This window comes from Ipomoea nil, unplaced genomic scaffold (genome assembly GCF_001879475.1).
Source record: "Ipomoea nil cultivar Tokyo-kokei standard unplaced genomic scaffold, Asagao_1.1 scaffold1993, whole genome shotgun sequence".
NCBI lineage: Eukaryota > Viridiplantae > Streptophyta > Magnoliopsida > Solanales > Convolvulaceae > Ipomoea > Ipomoea nil.
Genome location: NW_017618421.1, coordinates 3,027,133 through 3,049,206, shown reverse-complemented (window position 1 = coordinate 3,049,206; position 22,074 = coordinate 3,027,133).

Below are 22,074 nucleotides of genomic sequence, written 5' to 3'. Positions count from 1 at the left end.
TTTATTGAATGAGATTACTATAATCTACCGTATCCGTTACTATAAATAGGCGCACTATCATTTAGAAATCCAAATCAATTATTCTTACTCAGTTGAAGCGAGAAGAAGGAGTTCTGATCTATAATCAATTATTCTTACTCAATTGAAGCGAGAAAATCACGTGAATTTGTTTTTTATTGAGTAAAATCGCTATCATTAGAATATATGTTACCATAAATAGGTTCGATATCATTTAGAATTTCAGATAAATTATTCTTGGGAAATTTAAATTTTAGGAGTGAATGTTTCAATTTTCAATTCAATTTTATTTTTATTTCAATTTTTACTTCTTAAGATGTGTTGTTTGCCTTCTTAAGGTGCGTGGTTTGTGTGCTTAAGGTGCATTAGTTGTTGAAACTTAAGGTGCGTCTGTCTAAAGCTTTAGGTGTGTGGTTTTACTTCTGAAGGTGTGTGATTTGTATGATTAAAGTGCGTCATTTGTTGAAACTTAAGGTGAGTCATTTTAAAATTTTAGGCGCATGGTTTGTGTTCTTACGATGCTTTATTTGTGTGTTTAAGATGCGTGGTTTGTGCACTGATGGTGCGCCATTTTAATTCTTAACGTTAGGTGCATCCTTTTGTGTTATCTGCACTTCCGCTTGGGAAGTTATCTTCACATATGATCTACAGTATCCGTTACTATAAACAGGCTCAATATCATTTAGAAATCTAAATAAATTATTCTTACTCAAATTATGCGAGAAGATGGAGTTCTGATCTATAATCAATTATTCTTACTCAACTGAAGCGAGAAAATCACGGGAATTTGTTTTTTATTGAGAAAAATTGCTATCATTAGAACATACGTTACCATAAATAGGTTCGATATCATTTAGAAATTCAGATAAATTATTCTTGGGAAATTGAAATTTTAAGAGTGGGTGTTTCTATTTTCAGTTCAATTTTTTTTCGATTTCGATTTTTACTTTTTAAGATGTGTTGTTTACCTTCTTAAGGTGCGTGGTTTGTGTCCTTAAGGTGCGTCTGTCTAAAGCTCTAGGTGTGTAGTTTTACTTCTTATGGTGTGTGATTTGTATGATTAAAGTGCGTCATTTGTTCATACTTAAAGGTGAGTCATTTTAAAATTTTAGGCGAATGGTTTGTGTTATTATGGTGCATTGTTTGTGTGCTTAAGGTGCGTAGTTTGTGTACTTTTGGTGCGCAATTTTTATTCTTAATGTTAGGTGCGTCCTTTTGTGTTATCTGCACTTCCCCATGGGAAGTTATCTTCACATATGATCTAATCACTATATAATTATTGTTCAACATTTGTCAACTGTATAATTATTACTTTGCTTTTACTTTTATCCAGAATCAACTGAATTTACTTTTTATTGAATGAGATTACTATAATATACAATATCTGTAGCGATAAATTGGCTCGGTAACATTTAGAAATCAAAATCAATTATTCTTACTCAATTGAAGCGAGAAGAAGGAATTCTGATCTATAATCAATTATTCTTACTCAATTGAAGCGAGAAGAATAACGTGAATTTGTTTTTTATTGAATAAAATTGCTATCATTAGAACAAATGTTACCAGAAATACGTTCGATATCATTTAGAAATTCAGATAAATTATTCTCGGGAAATTTAAATTTTAGGAGTGGGTGTTTCTAAATTTTGAGTTAAATTTTTTTTCAGTTTCGATTTTTTTATTCTTAAGATGTGTTGTTTGCCTTCTTAAGGTGTGTCAGTTGTTGAATCTTAAGGTGCGTCTGTCTGAAGCTTTAAGTGTGTGGTTTTACTTCATATGGCGTGTGTGTATTATTTAGAATTTCAGATAAATTATTCTTTCGAAATTTAAATTTTAGGAGTGAATGTTTCGATTTTCAATTTTATTTTATTTTTATTTTGATTTTTACTTCTTAAGATGTGTTGTTTGCATTCTTAAGGTGCGTGGTTTGTGTGCTTAAGGTGCATCGGTTGTTGAAATTTAAGTTGCGTTTGTCTAAAGATTTAAGTGTGTGGTTTTACTTCATAAGGTGTGTGATTTGTATGATTAAAGTGCGTCATTTGTTGAAACTTAAGCGAGTCATTTAAAAATTTTAGGTGCATGATTTGTGTTCTTATGGTGCTTTGTTTGTGTGCTTAATGTGCGTGGTTTGTGCACTTATTTTGTTGGCATTTTGATCTTGTTTCGATCTCAATTACGTAATTTTAATTTAATTTGCAGTATATACCGATTGAAGTCATTATGGATCACAATATTGAATTGCCCGCAAATGTGATCATGTGTGATAAGAAAGGTAAAAAATGGAACACATATGTAAAGACATGGAATGATGGGCGAACATGGTTGTATGGAGGATGGCGAAGGTTATGTAAATGGAACCTTGTTCAAGAAAATGACAAGTGCATCTGTGAGTTTATGCCTTCTTCATTGGGGCAAGAATTCGTCTTGCAGGTCACCATTATTCGAAGAAAGGACTTGGAAGCCCTACCAATTTAATGATAAATCTGAATGTTTTGAAGACATTTATAACAAAAAAGAGGTAGTTTTTAAAAGAATTATAATCTTGCTGAGTATTGGTTTCAACGTCAAGATGATCAAGACATAATCCTTTCATTCAACTCAACACTTTTCGCGAATACTGAGGGCCTCCGCTTCCTTTGGCGTTTAGATACCTTCCCAATGCATTCCCTTTTCCATATTATTATTATTATTATTATTATTATTATTATTATTATTATTATTATTATTATTATTATTATTATTATTATTATTATTATTATTATTATTATTATTATTATTATTATTATTATTCGTTAATTAAAAAATTATTTATTATTAATTACTAATTGTTTGGGTCGAAGAGTTTGGGCGGGAAAACACAAATGAGCATTTTATTTTTAATTATAGTATAGATAAGTTCTAGACAAGAATCATGTGAATTTGTTTTTTTATTGAGTAAAATTGCTATCATTAGAATATACGTTACCATATATAGGTTCGATATCATTTAGAAATTCAGATAACTTATTCTTGGGAAATTTAAATTTTAGGTGTGGGTGTTTCGATTTTCAGTTCAATTTTTTTTCGAGTTCGATTTTTACTTCTTAAGATGTGTTGTTTTCCTTCTTAAGGTGCGTCAGTTGTTGAAACTTAAGCTGGTTCTGTCTACAGCTTTAGGTGTGTGGTTTACTTCTTAAGGTGTGTGATTTATATGATTAATGTGCGTCATTTGTTGAAACTTAAGGTGGGTCATTTTAAAATTTTAGGTGCACGGTTTGTGTTCTTATGGTGCGTTGTCTGTGAGCTTAAAGTGCGTGGTTTAGGCAGTTAAGGTGCGCCATATTAATGTTTAACGTTAGGTGCGTCCTTTTGTATTATTTGCACTTCCGCATAGGAAGTTATCTTCGCACCTGATCTAATCCCTATATAATTACTATTCAACATTTGTCAACTGTATAATTATTACTTTGCTTTTACTTTTATCCAGAATCACGTGAATTTACTTTTTACTGAATGAGATTACTATAATCTACAGTATCCGTTACTATAAACAGGCTCAATATCATTTAGAAATCTAAATAAATTATTCTTACTCAAATTATGCGAGAAGATGGAGTTCTGATCTATAATCAATTATTCTTACTCAACTGAAGCGAGAAAATCACGGGAATTTGTTTTTTATTGAGAAAAATTGCTATCATTAGAACATACGTTACCATAAATAGGTTCGATATCATTTAGAAATTCAGATAAATTATTCTTGGGAAATTGAAATTTTAAGAGTGGGTGTTTCTATTTTCAGTTCAATTTTTTTTCGATTTCGATTTTTACTTTTTAAGATGTGTTGTTTACCTTCTTAAGGTGCGTGGTTTGTGTCCTTAAGGTGCGTCTGTCTAAAGCTCTAGGTGTGTAGTTTTACTTCTTATGGTGTGTGATTTGTATGATTAAAGTGCGTCATTTGTTCATACTTAAAGGTGAGTCATTTTAAAATTTTAGGCGAATGGTTTGTGTTATTATGGTGCATTGTTTGTGTGCTTAAGGTGCGTAGTTTGTGTACTTTTGGTGCGCAATTTTTATTCTTAATGTTAGGTGCGTCCTTTTGTGTTATCTGCACTTCCCCATGGGAAGTTATCTTCACATATGATCTAATCACTATATAATTATTGTTCAACATTTGTCAACTGTATAATTATTACTTTGCTTTTACTTTTATCCAGAATCAAGCGAATTTACTTTTTATTGAATGAGATTACTATAATCTACAATTGCGATAAATTGGCTCGGTAACATTTACAAATCAAAATCAATTATTCTTACTCAATTGAAGCGAGAAGAAGGAATTCTGATCTATAATCAATTATTCTTACTCAATTGAAGCGAGAAGAATCACGTGAATTTGTTTTTTATTGAATAAAATTGCTATCATTAGAACATATGTTACCAGAAATACGTTCGATATCATTTAGAAATTCAGATAAATTATTCTCGGGAAATTTAAATTTTAGGAGTGGGTGTTTCGAAATTTTGAGTTAATTTTTTTTTTTTCAGTTTCGATTTTTTCTTCTTAAGATGTGTTGTTTGCCTTCTTAAGGTGCGTCAGTTGTTGAAACTTAAGGTGCGTCTGTATGAAGCTTTAAGTGTGTGGTTTTACTTCATAAGGCGTGTGTGTATTATTTTAGTGTGTCATTTGTTGAAACGTACGGCGAGTCATTCTAAAATTTTAGGTGAATGGTTTATGTTCTTATGGTGCTTTGTTTGTGTGCATAAGGTGCGTGGTTTGTGCACTTATTTTATTGGCATTTCGATCTTGTTTCGATCTCAATTGTGTAATTTTAATTTAATTTGCAGTATATACGGATTGAAGTCATTAGGGATCACAATATTGAATTGCCTGCAAATGTGATCATGTGTGATAAGAAAGGTAAAAAATGGAACACATATGTAAAGACATGGAATGATGGGCGAACATGGTTGTATGGAGGATGGCGAAGGTTATGTAAATGGAACCTTGTTCAAGAAAATGACAAGTGCATCTGTGAGTTTATGCCTTCTTCATTTTTGGCAAGAATTCGTCTTGCAGGTCACCATTATTCGAAGAAAGGACTTGGAAGCCCTACCAAGTTAATGCTAAATCTTAATGTTTTGAAGACATTTATAACACAAAAGAGGTAGTTTTTAAAAGAATAATAATCTTGCTGAATATTGGTTTCAACATCAAGTTGATCAAGACATAATCCTTTCATTCAACTCAACACTTCGCGAATACTGAGGGCCTCCGCTTCCATTGGCGTGTAGATACCTTCCCAATGCATCCCCTTTTCCATATTATTATTATTATTATTATTATTATTATTATTGTTGTTGTTGTTATTATTATTATTATTATTATTATTCCTTAATTAATAATTTATTAATTATTAATTAGTAATTGTTTGGGTCGAAGAGTTTGGGCCCGAAAACACAAAGGGGCATTTTATTTTTAATAATAGTATAGATAAGTTCTAGAAAAGAATCACGTGAATTTGTTTTTTTATTGAGTAAAATTATTATCATTAGAATATACGTTACCATAATTAGGTTCCATATCATTTAGAAATTCAGATAAATTATTCTTGGGTAATTTAAATTTTAGGAGTGGGTGTTTCGATTTTCAGTTCAATTTTTTTTCGAGTTCGATTTTTACTTCTTAACATGTGGTTTTTTCCTTCTTAAGGTGCATGGTTTGTGTGCTTAAGGTGCGTCAGTTGTTGAAACTTAAGGTGCGTCTGTCTACAGCTTTGGGTGTGTGGTTTACTTCTTAAGGTGTGTGATTTGTATGATTAATGTGCGTCATTTGTTTTAACTTAATGTAGGTCATTTGAAAAATTTTAGGTGCATGGTTTGTGTTCTTATGGTGCGTTGTTTGTGTGCTTAAGGTGCGTGGTTTAGGCAGTTAAAGTGCGCCATTTTAATGTTTAACGTTAGGTGCGTCCTTTTGTATTATTTGCACTTCCGCATAGGAAGTTATCTTCGCACCTAATCTAACCCCTTTATAATTACAATTCAACATTTGTCAACTGTATAATTATTACTTAGCTTTTACTTTTATCCAGAATCACGTGAATTTACTTTTTATTGAATGAGATTACTATAATCTACCGTATCCGTTACTACAAACAGGCGCACTATGAATTAGAAATCCAAATCAATTATTCTTACTCAGTTGAAGCGAGAAGAAGGAGTTCTGATCTATATTCAATTATTCTTACGCAATTGAAGAGAGAAAATCACGTGAATTTGTTTTTTATTGAGTAAAATCGCTATCATTAGAATATACGTTACCATAAGTAGGTTCGATATCATTTAGAATTTCAGATAAATTATTCTTTCGAAATTTAAATTTTGGGAGTGATTGTTTCGATTTTCAATTCAATTTTATTTTTATTTTTATTTCTTAAGATGTGTTGTTTGCATTCTTAAGGTGCGTGGTTTGTGTGCTTAAGGTGAATCGGTTGTTGAAATTTAAGTTGCGTTTGTCTAAAGATATAAGTGTGTGGTTTTACTTCATAAGGTGTGTGATTTGTATGATTAAATTGCGTCATTTGTTGAAACTTAAGGCGAGTCATTTTAAAATTTTAGGTGCATGATTTGTGTTCTTATGGTGCTTTGTTTGTGTGCTTAATGTGCGTGGTTTGTGCACTTATTTTGTTGGCATTTTGATCTTATTTCGATCTCAATTACGTAATTTTAATTTAATTTGCAGTATATACCGATTGAAGTCATTATGGATCACAATATTGAATTGCCTGCAAATGTGATCATGTGTGATAAGAAAGGTAAAAAGTGGAACACATATGTAAAGACATGGAATGATGGGCGAACATGGTTGTATGGAGAATGGCGAAGGTTATGTAAATGAAACCTTGTTCAAGAAAATGACAAGTTCATCTGTGAGTTTATACCTTCTTCATTGGGGCAAGAATTCGTCTTGCAGGTCACCATTATTCGAAGAAAGGACTTGGAAGCCCTACCAAGTTAATGCTAAATCTTAATGTTTTGAAGACATTTATAACACAAAAGAGGTAGTTTTTAAAAGAATAATAATCTTGCTGAATATTGGTTTCAACATCAAGATGATCAAGACATAATCCTTTCATTCAACTCAACACTTCGCGAATACTGAGGGCCTCCGCTTCCATTGGCGTGTAGATACCTTCCCAATGCATCCCCTTTTCCATATTATTATTATTACTATTATTATTATTATTATTATTATTATTATTATTATTATTATTATTAATATTATTATTATTGTTATTATTATTATTATTATTATTATTCCTTAATTAATAATTTATTAATTATTAATTAGTAATTGTTTGGGTCGAAGAGTTTGGGCCCGAAAACACAAAGGGGCATTTTATTTTTAATAATAGTATAGATAAGTTCTAGACAAGAATCACGTGAATTTGTTTTTTTATTGAGTAAAATTGCTATCATTAGAATATACGTTACCATAATTAGGTTCCATATCATTTAGAAATTCAGATAAATTTTTCTTGGGTAATTTAAATTTTAGGAGTGGGTGTTTCGGTTTTCAGTTCAATTTTTTTTCGAGTTCGATTTTTACTTCTTAACATGTGGTTTTTTCCTTCTTAAGGTGCATGGTTTGTGTGCTTAAGGTCCGTCAGTTGTTGAAACTTAAGGTGTGTCTGTGTACAGCTTTAGGTGTGTGGTTTACTTCTTAAGGTGTGTGATTTGTATGATTAATGTGCGCCATTTGTTTTAACTTGGTGAGTCATTTGAAAAATTTTAGGTGCATGGTTTGTGTTCTTATGGTGCGTTGTTTGTGTGCTTAAGGTGCGTGGTTTAGGCAGTTAAGGTGCGCCATTTTAATGTTTAACGTTAGGTGCGTCCTTTTGTATTATTTGCACTTCCGCATAGGAAGTTATCTTCGCACCTAATCTAACCCCTTTATAATTACAATTCAACATTTGTCAACTGTATAATTATTACTTAGCTTTTACTTTTATCCAGAATCACGTGAATTTACTTTTTATTGAATGAGATTACTATAATCTACCGTATCCGTTACTATAAACAGGCGCACTATGAATTAGAAATCCAAATCAATTATTCTTACTCAGTTGAAGCGAGAAGAAGGAGTTCTGATCTATATTCAATTATTCGTACGCAATTGAAGAGGGAAAATCACGTGAATTTGTTTTTTATTGAGTAAAATCGCTATCATTAGAATATACGTTACCATAAGTAGGTTCGATATCATTTAGAATTTCAGATAAATTATTCTTTCGAAATTTAAATTTTGGGAGTGAATGTTTCGATTTTCAATTTAATTTTATTTTTATTTTGATTTTTACTTCTTAAGATGTGTTGTTTGCATTCTTAAGGTTCGTGGTTTGTGTGCTTAAGGTGAATCGGTTATTGAAATTTAAGTTGCGTTTGTCTAAAGATATATGTGTGTGGTTTTACTTCATAAGGTGTGTGATTTGTATGATTAAAGTGCGTCATTTGATGAAACTTAAGGCAAGTCATTTTAAAATTTTAGGTGCATGATTTGTGTTCTTATGGTGCTTTGTTTGTGTGCTTAATGTGCGTGGTTTGTGCACTTATTTAGTTGGCATTTTGATCTTATTTCGATCTCAATTACGTAATTTTAATTTAATTTGCAGTATATACCGATTGAAGTCATTATGGATCACAATATATATTGAATTGCCTGCAAATGTGATCATGTGTGATAAGAAAGGTAAACAGTGGAACACATATGTAAAGAAATGGAATGATGGGCGAACATGGTTGTATGGAGGATGGCGAAGGTTATGTAAATGGAACCTTGTTCAAGAAAATGACAAGTGCATCTGTGAGTTTATACCTTCTTCATTGGGGCAAGAATTCGTCTTGCAGGTCACCATTATTCGAAGAAAGGACTTGGAAGCCCTACCAAGTTAATGCTAAATCTTAATGTTTTGAAGACATTTATAACACAAAAGAGGTAGTTTTTAAAAGAATAATAATCTTGTTGAATATTGGTTTCAACATCAAGATGATCAAGACATAATCCTTTCATTCAACTCAACACTTCGCGAATACTGAGGGCCTCTGCTTCCATTGGCGTGTAGATACTTTCCCAATGCATCCCCTTTTCCATATTATTATTATTATTATTATTATTATTATTATTATTGTTGTTGTTGTTGTTGTTGTTGTTGTTGTTGTTGTTTTTATTATTATTATTATTATTATTATTATTCCTTAATTAATAAATTATTAGTTATTAATTAGTAATTGTTTGGGTCGAAGAGTTTGGGCGGGAAAACACAAAGGGGCATTTTATTTTTAATAATAGTATAGATAAGTTCTAGAAAAGAATCACGTGAATTTGTTTTTTTATTGAGTAAAATTATAATCATTAGAATATACGTTACCATAATTAGGTTCCATATCATTTAGAAATTCAGATAAATTATTCTTGGGTAATTTAAATTTTAGGAGTGGGTGTTTCGATTTTCAGTTCAATTTTTTTTCGAGTTCGATTTTTACTTCTTAACATGTGGTTTTTTCCTTCTTAAGGTGCATGGTTTGTGTGCTTAAGGTGCGTCAGTTGTTGAAACTTAAGGTGCGTCTGTCTACAGCTTTGGGTGTGTGGTTTACTTCTTAAGGTGTGTGATTTGTATGATTAATGTGCGTCATTTGTTTTAACTTAAGGTGGGTCATTTGAAAAATTTTAGGTGCATGGTTTGTGTTCTTATGGTGCGTTGTTTGTGTGCTTAAGGTGCGTGGTTTAGGCAGTTAAAGTGCGCCATTTTAATGTTTAACGTTAGGTGCGTCCTTTTGTATTATTTGCACTTCCGCATAGGAAGTTATCTTCGCACCTAATCTAACCCCTTTATAATTACAATTCAACATTTGTCAACTGTATAATTATTACTTAGCTTTTACTTTTATCCAGAATCACGTGAATTTACTTTTTATTGAATGAGATTACTATAATCTACCGTATCCGTTACTACAAACAGGCGCACTATGAATTAGAAATCCAAATCAATTATTCTTACTCAGTTGAAGCGAGAAGAAGGAGTTCTGATCTATATTCAATTATTCTTACGCAATTGAAGAGAGAAAATCACGTGAATTTGTTTTTTATTGAGTAAAATCGCTATCATTAGAATATACGTTACCATAAGTAGGTTCGATATCATTTAGAATTTCAGATAAATTATTCTTTCGAAATTTAAATTTTGGGAGTGATTGTTTCGATTTTCAATTCAATTTTATTTTTATTTTGATTTTTATTTCTTAAGATGTGTTGTTTGCATTCTTAAGGTGCGTGGTTTGTGTGCTTAAGGTGAATCGGTTGTTGAAATTTAAGTTGCGTTTGTCTAAAGATATAAGTGTGTGGTTTTACTTCATAAGGTGTGTGATTTGTATGATTAAATTGCGTCATTTGTTGAAACTTAAGGCGAGTCATTTTAAAATTTTAGGTGCATGATTTGTGTTCTTATGGTGTTTTGTTTGTGTGCTTAATGTGCGTGGTTTGTGCACTTATTTTTTTAGCATTTTGATCTTATTTCGATCTCAATTACGTAATTTTAATTTAATTTGCAGTATATACCGATTGAAGTCATTATGGATCACAATATTGAATTGCCTGCAAATGTGATCATGTGTGATAAGAAAGGTAAAAAGTGGAACACATATGTAAAGACATGGAATGATGGGCGAACATGGTTGTATGGAGGATGGCGAAGGTTATGCAAATGGAACCTTGTTCAAGAAAATGACAAGTGCATCTGTGAGTTTATGCCTTCTTCATTGGGGCAAGAATTCGTCTTGCAGGTCACCATTATTCGAAGAAAGGACTTGGAAGCCCTACCAATTTAATGATAAATATGAATGTTTTGAAGACATTTATAACAAAAAAGAGGTAATTTTTAAAAGAATAATAATCTTGCTGAGTATTGGTTTCAACATCAAGATGATCAAGACATAATCCTTTCATTCAACTCAACAATTCGCGAATTCTGAGGGCCTCCGCTTCCTTTGGCGTTTAGATACCTTCCCAATGCATCCCCTTTTCCATATTATTATTATTATTATTATTATTATTATTATTATTATTATTATTATTATTATTATTATTATTATTATTATTATTGTTGTTATTATTATTGTAATTGTTATTATTATTATTATTCCTTAATTAAAAAATTATTTATTATTAATTACTAATTGTTTGAGTCGAAGAGTTTGGGGGGAAAACACAAAGGAGCATTTTATTTTTAATTATAGTATAGATAAGTTCTAGACAAGAATCATGTGAATTTGTTTTTTATTGAGTAAAATCGCTATCATTAGAATATACGTTACCATAACACTACTAGAAATTTTGAAATCTCCGACCACCTGAAAGTGATCTTAAATCAAGTCAAAAGCCTTGTTACGACCACTTTTGGCATCCGGAAAAACCTTGATTGCTATTTCCGACCACTTTTTGCTTTCGAATTCATTTAAGATTACTTTCAGGTGGTCGGAAATTCAATAATTTCCAGTAGTGTAAGTAGGTTCGATATCATTTAGAATTTCAGATAAATTATTCTTTCGAAATTTAAATTTTAGGTGTGAATGTTTCGATTTTCAATTCAATTTTATTTTTATTTCGATTTTTACTTCTTAAGATGTGTTGTTTGCATTCTTAAGGTGCGTGGTTTGTGTGCTTAAGGTGCATCGGTTGTTGAAATTTAAGTTGCGTTTGTCTAAAGATTTTAGTGTGTAGTTTTACTTCATAAGGTGTGTGATTTATATGATTAAAGTGCGTCATTTGTTGAAACTTAAGGCTAGTCATTTTAAAATTTTAGGTGCATGAATTGTGTTCTTATGGTGCTTTGTTTGTGTGCTTAATGTGCGTGGTTTGTGCACTTATTTTTTTGGCATTTTGATCTTATTTCGATCTCAATTACGTAATTTTAATTTAATTTGCAGTATATACCGATTGAAGTCATTATGGATCACAATATTGAATTGCCTGCAAATGTGATCATGTGTGATAAGAAAAGTAAAAAATGGAACACATATGTAAAGACATGGAATGATGGGCGAACATGGTTGTATGGAGGATGGCGAAGGTTATGTAAATGGAACCTTGTTCAAGAAAATGACAAGTGCATCTGTGAGTTTATGCCTTCTTCATTTTTGGCAAGAATTCGTCTTGCAGGTCACCATTATTCGAAGAAAGGACTTGGAAGCCCTACCAAGTTAATGCTAAATCTTAATGTTTTGAAGACATTTATAACACAAAAGAGGTAGTTTTTAAAAGAATAATAATCTTGCTGAATATTGGTTTCAACATCAAGTTGATCAAGACATAATCCTTTCATTCAACTCAACACTTCGCGAATACTGAGGGCCTCCGCTTCCATTGGCGTGTAGATACCTTCCCAATGCATCCCCTTTTCCATATTATTATTATTATTATTATTATTATTGTTATTATTATTATTATTCCATAATTAAAAAATTATTTATTATTAATTACTAATTGTTTGGGTCGAAGAGTTTGGGCGGGAAAACACAAAGGAGCATTTTATTTTTAATTATAGTATAGATAAGTTCTAGACAAGAATCATGTGAATTTGTTTTTTTATTGAGTAAAATTGCTATCATTAGAATATATGTTACTATAAATAGGTTCGATATCATTTAGAAATTCAGATAACTTATTCTTGGGAAATTTAAATTTTAGGTGTGGGTGTTTCGATTTTCAGTTCAATTTTTTTTCGAGTTCGATTTTTACTTCTTAAGATGTGTTGTTTTCCTTCTTAAGGTGCATGGAGTGTGTGCTTAAGGTGCGTCAGTTGTTGAAACTTAAGGTGCGTCTGTCTACAGCTTTAGGTGTGTGGTTTACTTCTTAAGGCGTGTGATTTATATGATTAATGTGCGTCATTTGTTGAAACTTAAAGTGAGTCATTTAAAAATTTTAGGTGAATGGTTTGTGTTCTTATGGTGCGCTCTCTGTGAGCTTAAAGTGCGTGGTTTAGGCAGTTAAGGTGCGCCATTTTAATGTTTAACATTAGGTGCGTCCTTTTGTGTTTTTTGCACTTCCGCATAGGAAGTTATCTTCGCACCTGATCTAATCCCTATATAATTACTATTCAACATTTGTTAACTGTATAATTATTACTTTGCTTTTACTTTTATCCAGAATCATGTGAATTTACTTTTTACTGAATGAGATTACTATAATCCACAGTATCCGTTACTATAAACAGGCTCAATATCATTTAGAAATCCAAATCAATTATTCTTACTCAATTGAAGCGACAAGATGGAGTTCTGATCTATAATCAATTATTCTTACTCAATTGAAGCGAGAAAATCACTGGAAATTTTTTTATTGAGTAAAATTGCTATCATTAGAACATACGTTACCAGGTTCGATTTCATTTAGAAATTCAGGTAATAAATTATTCTTGGGAAATTGAAATTTTAAGAGTGGGTGTTTCTATTTTCAGTTCAATTTTTTTTCGATTTCGATTTTTACTTTTTAAGATGTGTTGTTTACCTTCTTTAGTTGCGTGGTTTGTGTCCTTAAGGTGCGTCAGTCGTTGAAACTTAAGGTGCGTCTGTCTAAAGCTCTAGGTGTGTAGTTTTACTTCTTATGGTGTGTGATTTGTATGATTAAAGTGCGTCAATTGTTCATACTTAAAGGTGAGTCATTTTAAAATTTTAGGCGAATGGTTTGTGTTCTTATGGTGCTTTGTTTGTGTGGTTAAGGTGCGTGGTCTGTGTATTTTTTGGTGCGCAATTTTTATTATTAATTTTAGGTGCGTCCTTTTGTGTTATCTGCACTTCCCCAAGGGAAGTTATCTTCGCATATGATCTAATCACTATATAATTATTGTTCAACATTTGTCAACTGTATAATTATTACTTTGCTTTTACTTTTATCCAGAATCAAGTGAATTTACTTTTTATTGAATGACATTACTATAATCTACAATATCCGTTGCGATAAATTGGCTCGGTAACATTTAGAAATCAAAATCAATTATTCTTACTCAATTGAAGCGAGAAGAAGGAATTCTGATCTATAATCAATTATTCTTACTCAATTGAAGCGAGAAGAATCATGTGAATTTGTTTTTTATTGAATAAAATTGCTATAATTAGAACATATGTTACCAGAAATACGTTCGATATCATTTAGAAATTCAGATAAAATTATTCTCGGGAAATTTAAATTTTAAGAGTGGGTGTTTCGAAATTTTGAGTTAAATTTTTTTTCAGTTTCGATTTTTTCTTCTTAAGATGTGTTGTTTTCCTTCTAAAGGTGCGTCGGTTGTTGAATCTTAAGGTGCGTCTGTCTGAAGCTTTAAGTGTGTGGTTTTACTTCATAAGGCGTGTGTTTATTATTTTAGTGTGTCATTTGTTGAAACGTATGGCGAGTCATTATAAAATTTTAGGTGAATTGTTTGTGTTCTTATGGTGCTTTGTTTGTGTGCATAAGGTGCGTGGTTTGTGCACTTATTTTATTGGCATTTCGATCTTGTTTCGATCTCAATTATGAAATTTTAATTTCATTTGCAGTATATACGGATTGAAGTCATTAGGGATCACAATATTGAATTGCCTGCAAATGTGATCATGTGTGATAAGAAAAGTAAAAAATGGAACACATATGTAAACACATGGAATGATGGGCGAACATGGTTGTATGGAGGATGGCGAAGGTTAGGTAAATGGAACCTTGTTCAAGAAAATGACAATTCCCCAAGTGCATCTATGAGTTTATGCCTTCTTCATTGGGGGCAAGAATTTGGTCTTGCGAACATGGTCTTGCAAGTCACTATTATTCGAAGAAAGGACTTGGAAGCCCTACCAAGTTAATGCTAAATCTTAATGTTTTAAAGACATTTATAACACAAAAGAGGTAGTTTTTAAAAGAATAATAATCTTGCTGAATATTGGTTTCAACATCAAGATGATCAAGACATAATCCTTTCATTCAACTCAACACTTCGCGTATACTGAGGGCCTCCGCTTCCTTTGGCGTGTAGATACCTTCCCAATGCATCCCCTTTTCCATATTATTATTATTATTATTATTATTATTATTATTATTATTATTATTCCTTAATTAATAAATCATTAATTATTAATTATGAATTGTTTGGGTCGAAGAGTTTGGGCGGGAAAACACAAAGGAGCATTTTATTTTTTATAATAGTATAGATAAGTTATAGACAAGAATCACGTGAATTTGTTTTTTTATTGAGTAAAATTGCTATCATTAGAATATACATTACCATAAATAGGTTCGATATCATTTAGAAATTCAGATAAAATATTCTTGGGTAATTTAAATTTTAGGAGTGGGTGTTTCGATTTTCAGTTCAATTTTTTTTCGAGTTCGATTTTTACTTCTTAAGATGTGGTTTTTTCCTTCTTAAGGTGCATGGTTTGTGTGCTTAAGGTGCGTCAGTTGTTGAAACTTAAGGTGCGTCTGTCTACAGCTTTAGGTGTGTGGTTTACTTCTTAAGGTGTGTGAGTTGTATGATTAATGTGCGTCATTTGTTTTAACTTAAGGTGAGTCATTTGAAAAATTTTAGGTGCATGGTTTGTGTTCTTATGGTGCGTTGTTTGTGTGCTTAAGGTGCGTGGTTTAGGCACTTAAGGTGCCCCATTTTAATGTTTAAAGTTAGGTGCGTCCTTTTGTGTTATTTGCACTTCCGCATAGGATGTTATCTTCGCACCTAATCTAATCCCTTTATAATTACAATTCAACATTTGTCAACTGTATAATTATTACTTAGCTTTTATTTTTATCCAGAATCACGTGAATTTACTTTTTATTGAATGAGATTACTATAATCTACCGTATCCGTTACTATAAACAGGCGCACTATCATTTAGAAATCCAAATCAATTATTCTTACTCAGTTGAAGCGAGGAGTTCTGATCTATAATCTATTATTCTTACTCAATTGAAGAGAGAAAATCACGTGAATTTGTTTTTTATTGAGTAAAATCGCTTGTTAGGAACCTTGTATTAAGATTTTGATGATACCAATGTAATGTAGAAAGTAGACCCCTAACTATTAGCTTTTTAGATCGCTGCTTTCGTCCTAGACGAGAGTTGCCATAACTCTCCTGTAATTCGTGTTAAGCTAGACAAACACACGAAAATGAGTTATGTCTAGTTGATAGGGTTTTCCAAGACGAAAGAAGACACTTGCATGATAGACAACAACGAGATTCAATAAGGAGTTGTCAACTACCTCGAAAGGACAGATTTATTAAAGTCATATCTCACCAAGCATTCCTTCTCCTCAACAACGAGAAGAATGTTTTGTCTGTCTGATTTGACAACATCCTAGGAAAATAAGGACCTCAACTTGTGGGACACGTTTACCAAGGAGCATTAAATGAAGATGTACCATCTCCTGGAGCTAAAGGACTAAACCCTAATGCCTTCCATACCTTCAACGGCTACATGGTACAACCTCATTAATGGAGCATTTAATGCATGAAGCTCCCCGGTCCTTATCCACTGGTTAAAAGGTTCGAAAATTTCATCTCCCTCCAACGGATGAATTTTCATCACCTATATAAACCCACCTTCATCAACTAAGAAGGTGTTGGTTCCATTCACTCGATCAATATATGCAAAAGCTCTTAAAACGCTCTCAGCTCTCTCAAGCTTTTGTGAACCAGTGTTAAGGTGCTAAGATATTTGAAAAAGTTTTTTGATCATCATCTTACACCTTAAAGAAGTCTTGTCGTTTGTACGAAGCAATCATCTCACACAGTCAAGACTTCATCAAGTTGGAGAAATCAGAAATCATTTTCTACCAACCTCAACTCTGGAGAAGAAGTTGATAGAGGCAGAGTAAACTCGAGGAGTTGAAAAACCTACGAAGGCTGTCCGGCTTAGTGATCAAGGAAGTCTTTGTGTAATTGTACTAACGAGTGATAGTGCAATCCTTCCATAAGTTGTGGAAGAAGGGTGGAGTAGGCAACATTAGCCGAACCACTATAAAATCTCTCGTCTCTCTATCTTTTTACCTACGCTTTTCATTTCTGCATCATATTGACCTCATTACTGTTACCGAAAGTTTTCTTTACAACATAAACTCGTGCAAAGCAAATAATCGAATTTGACATTTCCGCTGCGCCAAAACACCGAAAGGTGGTTTTTAGGGCAAAACACGAAAAGAGTCTATTCACCCCCGAGAGATTTTATAGTGGTTCGGCTAATGTTGCCTACTCCACCCTTCTTTTTACCTACGCTTTTCATTTCTGCATCATATTGACCTCATTACTATTACCGAAAGTTTTCTTTACAACATAAACTCGTGCAAAGCAAATAATCGAATTTGACATTTCCGCTGCGCCAAAACACCGAAAGGTGGTTTTTAGGGCAAAACACGAAAAGAGTCTATTCACCCCCCCCCCCCCCCCCCTCTAGACTCTCACTACACTCTATTGGGACCAACAAGTGGTATCAGAGCCAAATACCTTGAACGGTAAAGGCTTTGCATTTACTGCCTGGTAGATCCCCTATCAAAATTCTGAAAAACTGCATATCTTTTAGCTCTGCACGAACTTTTGCAAAATGGAAAAGGATCATGCTAACCGCTCTAAGCAGCTTGTTTTCAGTCTTGCTAAATTTGATGACTGGAAGACAAGAATGCAGGCACTCCTCTGCTCCATACATGACGAAATGTAGGACGTCATAACAACTGACCAATTACAGTTATGATGGCGAACACACAAGCGGCAGCTCAAGGGGCCGGTGCTGAGCAAATGATACCGAAGCCAAAAGATTCATACACCTCAGAAGAAAGAACAAGAGCAAACCTGGACAACGTAGCACGAAATATCCTCTACAACTCTCTTGACGACTCTTTGTTCCCAAGAGTCCGAAAGTGCAAGAATGCCATGGAAATATGGAAAGTTCTGATGGAACTAGGAGAAGGGGATGAACAGGAGAAAGACAACAAATTGACTGTAGCCTTGAAAAATTTTGAAGGCTTCAAAATGCTTCCAAATGAGACAATCATGGACATGGAGCTAAGATTCACCAGACTCATGGGAGATCTGACAGATCTAGGGAAGGAACTATCTGAAAAGGAAAAGAATCTGAAAATACTTCGTGGTCTGCCAAAATCTTGGGAAATGAAAGTCATCGCAATGAGAGACAACCGAGACATGAAAACAACGAGCACAGCAAAAATTTTCAGTGATCCTAAGGCAAACGAGTTTGAGCATGAACCGAAGGATGTCGAAGAATCAGAAACCAGAAATGTAGCTCTCGTGGCCAGCCAACAGACAACATCATCTAATAGGTCAAAATCTAACTCTTGTGATTTTTTATTTGATGAACAATATGCACTATTTGTCAGGAAAATGAAAAGGTTCATGAGGAAAAACAACTTCCAAGATTCTCACCGTTCGGGTCACCGAAAGCAACACGAAAGTTCTCTCCAAACCTCAAAGGCAGAAATCTCGGACTCGTAATTGTTGTGCTACAATTGTCGAAAACCAGGGCATTTCAAGGCCAATTGTCCTCATCCAATAGTGAGCAAGCATCAAGATAGCAACACTACCAAAAGCCCATCCAAGGAGACTGGAGAAAGATACAAAAGAAATGACAAGCCAGAATCATCAGGCTCCAGAAACGAGAGAAGATGGAAGGCAATGGTAGTGAACAAAACCTCTGACACAGTTGTGGCCGAAAGTAGCTCCTCAAGCTCGAGTTCAGACGATGAAAGTACTGAAGAAGAAAAAGGACTACTATGCCTGTTCAGCCAGGAATCAGAAGATCTATGTCTTATGGTTGACGAAGATAAGGTAAACTCTCATTCATCTTCTTGTTATTCAGCTGAGTCAAGTTCTGTAGGGAGTCAAACCTCCAATGAATCAGTTACCGAAATGATGAGGAGGTTCAAAGTGATCAATAGAACATACTCCAAACTTAAGGAGGAGAACTCTCGGCTCATGATTAGCTACAATGCGCTAAGGCAAGTTCGAATTGAGAACATTATGCTAGCCATTGCTAAGGAGCAACTTGAGAAAAATGTTCTCGCTCTGAAGGAGCAGTGCACAGCAAGAGAAAAGAGAGAGCAAGAACTGCTTGAAGTCTTGGACAAATTCAATAACTCATCCAATCTAATGGATCGAATGATGAATGACTCCAGACTGCCCGGGGAAAAAACAGGAATTGGTTTTGACCCCAGCTCCTCTTCACAAACCTGCTTAAACAAATCCACGAATGCGTATTCACACGAAGGCTTTCAAGCTGCATTTGTTCAAGGTCCAACCCAGATGTCTGAGCCAATGACAAAAGGTAACAACGATGTCATACCACAATCAACAAGCTTACCGAAAGGAAAGGCTGTCCAACGAATTGTGGATCCTCGAAATGAAAAATCTTACAAAGGCAATCCTAGACAAAAATATGTCAAAAGGAGTGGACCAAATGGAAATAGACAGAATCTACACCATAAGAAAGGTCAGCCTGCTAAGAATATTCAATCAAGGAAAGGGTCGAATGTTGACGAGAGGCAATATCGTCCTAAAACAACACGAGAGAATCCAGATCAAGGAAACCCGAAAATTGGACGAATCAGACAACCCGAAAGATCCTTCATAAGATCTGGGTATGGCAAAGGATGGACTGGGCCATCGGAAGAAGATTGGTATGATTACCCAGAACCTCTGTCTAAAGCAGAACTACAAAAGGATTCATCTGCGTAAACAAACCAATCATCTCAAGCATTATGAAAATCCTCCTCAGGAATATCTTCGTAAAAGATATAATGCTAAAGTCTTTGCCAGCATACATTATGATTATCGCACATCTAATAGGTATAGAGGACCAAGGATGAGTCGTGGACACTCTAGGTTGATGTGGGTTCCAAAGTTGACAGCTAACCCTCAAGGACCCGAAATTCAAGGGGTACCTAAAAACATATAATCTTTGATGCAGGGAAAACAAGTCATATGGTATGTTGATAGTGGATGCTCAAGATATATGACTGGTGATAAAACAATGCTGAGCAACTTCATAGAAGTAGATGGACCTAAAGTCATCTTTGGAGGAGAAAACAGTGGCAAAACTCGTGGAAAGGGAGATATTATCAAAAAGGGAATAACAATACAAGATGTGTCTTATGTTGAAGGACTGAAGTTCAATCTTCTAAGCACGAGTCAATTCTGTGACAAAGGATATAAAGTTGAATTTTCCAAGAACGAGTGTAAAATCGTGAACACGAAGGATGGCAAGACAGCTTTAACTGGTCAACGAAAGAAGAACATGTACGTAATATCTTTGATTTCTTCTAACGCTAACGTTTGTTTTGTGGCCAAAAGTAATGCAGATCTTAATCAAGAATGGCACAATAAACTTAGCCATCTAAACCTAAAGACAATCAGCAAGCTCGCCGAAAGAAATCTCGTGAGAGGTCTGCCCGAAGCATCATACACGAAAGATAAAATATGTGAGGCATGTCAAAAGGGAAAACAATTCAAGTCATCCTTTAAGTCGAAAGATGTGGAGGCAAACTGTCGATCTCTAAGTCTTCTACATATGGATCTCTTTGGACCAGTTGATCCAGCAAGTTTGAGTGGAAGAAAGTATACTCTCGTTATAGTAGATGACTACACAAGATATACTTGGGTGACTTTCTTGAAGAAGAAGAAGAATGAGACAGAAACAGTTCTTCCAAATCTCTTAAGACAACTTCAAACAGAAAAGGAGGTCAAAATCATTCGAATAAGATCAGACCAGGGAACTGAAGTTGTCAATAAGGTCATAAAAGATTTTTGTGCGCAAAATGGAATCTTTCATCAACTCTCGGCAGCACGAACTCCTCAGCAAAACGGAGTGGCCGAAAGGAGAAACCGAACCTTGAAAGAAGCTGCACATACAATGATCTCGTATTCAGGGCTACCAAAGAGATTTTGGGCCGAAGCTATAAATACGACATGCTACACACAAAACAGATCCCTGATCAACAAATCTCACAACAAAACACCATATGAACTATGGAAAGGTAAAATACCTAGTATAGGTTAATTTCATGTCTTTGGTTGCAGGTGTTTCATACACAACAACGGAAAGAATCATTTAAGGACCTTTGACGAAAGTGCTGATGAAGGATTGTTCTTGGGATACTCCTCAGTAAGCAAAGCATTTAGAGTTCTAAATAAACGAACGATGGTAATTGAGGAATCCATTCATGTTAAATTTGATGAGCAATCTGAGAAAAATCCATCCGACATCAAAACGTCAAATAATTCGAGTCAAAATCCTCAGCAATGTGTTGATGAAGAAATTTCAGACGAAGAAGATATACTATCGTCCTACACGAAATATCAGCTAAAGGTTTCAGAACCCGAACCTACAACTCAAGAAAAGGTCACACCTCAACAAAATGATCCTGTCAGTACCACAACATCTGAACCAATGATCTATATTGATCTACCATACATTCCTGAAATGGATGTTCAAAATCAACAAAATTCATTTGAACCTGATCTTAGGTGGTTAAGAGATCACCCACCAGATCAAGTAATTGGAAATATACAAGAAGGTGTGAGAACAAGAGCCTCTTTGCACGAAAACATGATGACATGTTTTCTATCTCAAATGGAACCTAAATCCATAGAAGAAGCCTTAAATGACCCCGACTGGGTAATAGCAATGCAGGAAGAACTCCATCAGTTTGAACGAAATGAAGTATGGGAACTTGTGTCGAGACCAACCCATCAGAATGTCATAGGAACAAAATGGGTCTTCAGGAACAAAATGAGTGAAGATGGGCTCATTGTTAGGAACAAAGCTCGTCTTGTTGCTAAGGGGTATTTCCAAGAAGAAGGAATCGATTTTGATGAAACCTTTGCCCCTGTGGCGACACTTGAAGCCATATGAATATTTCTGGCCTTTGCAGCTTACAAGAACTTCAAAGTCTATCAAATGGACATAAATAGTGCCTTCTTAAATGGACTCCATAAAGAAGAAGTGTATGTTGAGCAACCGCCTGGTTTCACAATTAATAATGAGCATGAAAAGGT